The sequence below is a fragment of the Bos indicus genome, chromosome 1 (assembly GCF_029378745.1).
Source record: "Bos indicus isolate NIAB-ARS_2022 breed Sahiwal x Tharparkar chromosome 1, NIAB-ARS_B.indTharparkar_mat_pri_1.0, whole genome shotgun sequence".
In the NCBI taxonomy this organism is placed as follows: domain Eukaryota; kingdom Metazoa; phylum Chordata; class Mammalia; order Artiodactyla; family Bovidae; genus Bos; species Bos indicus.
This window is the reverse complement of record NC_091760.1, coordinates 130141557-130144191: the sequence shown is the minus strand read 5'-3', so window position 1 is coordinate 130144191 and position 2635 is coordinate 130141557. Positions and strand designations below refer to the sequence as shown.

Genomic DNA, 2635 nt, shown 5'->3' with positions numbered 1-2635 from the left:
AAGGAAATGGCAACCCACTCCAGTATTCTTGCCTGGGAAATCCCATGGAAAAAGGAGTCTGGCTGGTTACAGTCCATAGGGTCACAAAGAGTCAGACATGACTTAGCAACTATACAACAACTACTACTATATATAAGATAATCAACAAGGTACTACTGCATAGCACAGCGAACTCTATCCAATATTCTACATAAGAGTTCATAGGCATTTTATTTGTAATAATCAGAGAAAAACACCCCCAAAGTTCCTCAACAGGTGAATGGATAGCAAATTGTGGTACATCCATATAATGGAATATTATTCAACAATAAAAAGGAATACGCTGACATGATAACATGTATGAAGCTTAAAATAATTATGCTGAATGCAAAAATCCAAAAAAAGAACTCATGCTTATGATTATAATCTGGAGTTTATAGAACTCTAAAAAATGCAAACCAGTCTGTAGAGAAAGAAATCTTGGTTGCCTGGGGGAAGGTGTTGTACAGGAAGAATGGGAGGAAGAAATGGGCTGATGGACATGTTCATTATCTTGAATGTGGTGATGGTTATGTGGCATGTACATACATAGGTGAAAACTTATCAGATCATAAGCTTATTTGTGTGTAGTTTCAGTTCAGTTCAGTCACTCAGTCGTGTCCGACTCTTTGTGACCCCATGAATCACAGCACGCCAGGCCTCCCTGTCCATCACCAACTCCTGGAGTTCACTCAAACTCATGTCCATTGAGTCAGTGATGCCATCCAGCCGTCTCATCCTCTGTCGTCCCCTTCTCCTCCTGCCCCCAATCCCTCCCAGCCTCAGGGTCTTTTCCAATGAGTCAACTCTTCACATGAAGTGGCCAAAGTATTGGAGTTTCAGCTTAAACATCAGTCCTTCCAATGAACACCCAGGACTGATCTCCTTTAGGATGGACTGATTGGATCTCCTTGCAGTCCAAGGGACTCTCAAGAGTCTTCTCCAACACCACAGTTCAAAAGCATCAATTCTTCGGCACTCAGCTTTCTTCACAGTCCAACTCTCACATCCATACATGACCAATGGAAAAACCATAGCCTTGACTAGACGGACCTTTGTTGGCAAAGTAATATCTCTGCTTTTGAATATGCTATCTAGGTTGGTCATAACTTTCCTTCCAAGGAGTAAGCGTCTTTTAATTTCATGGCTGCAATCACCATCTGCGGTGGTTTTGGAGCCCCCAAAAATAAAGTCTGACACTGTTTCCACTGTTTCCCCATCTATTTCCCATGAAGTGATGGGACCAGATGCCATGATCTTCATTTTCTGAATGTTGAGCTTTAAGCCAACTTTTTCACTTTCCTCTTTCACTTTCATCAAGTGGCTTTTTAGTTCCTCTTCACTTTCTGCCATAAGTGTGGTGTCATCTGCATATCTGAAGTGATTGATATTTCTCCCGGAAATCTTGATTCCAGCTTGTGCTTCTTCCAACCCAGCCTTTCTCATGATGTACTCTGCATAGAAGTTAAATAAGCAGGGTGACAATATACAGCCTTGATGTACTCCTTTTCCTATTGGGAACCAGTCTGTTGTTTCATGTCCAGTTCTAACTGTTGCTTCCTGACCTGCATACAGGTTTCTCAAGAGGCAGGTCAGGTGGTCTGGTATTCCCATCTCTTTGAGAATTTTCCACAGTTTGTTGTGATCCACACAGTCAAAGGCTTTGGCATAGTCAATAAAGCAGAACTAGATGTTTTTCTGGAACTCTCTTGCTTTTTCCATGATCCAGCAGATGTTGGCAATTTGATCTCTGGTTTCTCTGCCTTTTCTAAAACCAGCTTGAACATCTGGAAGTTCATGGTTCAGGTACTGTTGAAGCCTGGCTTGGAGAATTTTGAGCATTACTTTACTAGCGTGTGAGATGACTGCAATTGTGTGGTAGTTTGAGCATTCTTTGGCATTGCCTTTCTTTGGGATTGGAATAAAAACTGACCTTTTCCAGTCCTGTGGCCACTGCTAAGTTTTTCAAATTTGCTGGCATATTGAGTGTAGCACTTTCACAGCATCATCTTTCAGGATTTGAAATAGCTCAACTGTGTGTAGTTTATTGTACACCAATTATTCCTGAATAAGCCTGTTTAATTGTTTATTTTTTAAAAACAACAGGGCACGTGTATACCTGTGGCAGATTCATGTTGATATATGGCAAAACCAATACAATATTGTAAAGTTAAAAATAAAAAATAAAAACAAAACAAAGAAATTACAGAGATAAGAATAAGGGGAATAGTGAAAAATAGCTACATTAATTTTTTAATTTATTATTATTTTTTTGGCCACACCATGTGGCTTGTGGAATGTTAGTTCCCTGACCAGGGATTGAACCCAGGTCCATGGCAATGAAAGCACCAAGTCCTAACCACTGGACTGCCAGGGAATTCTCTATATTAAAAATTTTAATAATAATTTAAACAGTATTTGCATTGTCAAAGGTAATATTTTGAAAACTTTGACTTTTAATTTTATTGAATAGTGAATTGCTATCTTTTCTTCGTATTTACAAAACATTTAAAATTTTAGATTTATGAACACCAATTAGAATGACTGTTTGAGTGAATATTTTGGCTTATATATTATGTATTTTCTTCCAATTATCTTTGAGTACAGAGCTGCTCTA

At 38.9% G+C, this 2635-nt stretch overlaps 1 non-coding gene across 1 annotated transcript; it reads right to left on the bottom strand.

Moving 5' to 3' along the window:
* Positions 1-2322: 2322 nt before the first annotated feature.
* On the bottom strand, positions 2323-2395 carry TRNAE-UUC (transfer RNA glutamic acid (anticodon UUC)). Its single transcript has one exon. It is a non-coding gene; the product is annotated as a tRNA-Glu (tRNA).
* Between the last annotated feature and the right edge of the window lie 240 nt (positions 2396-2635).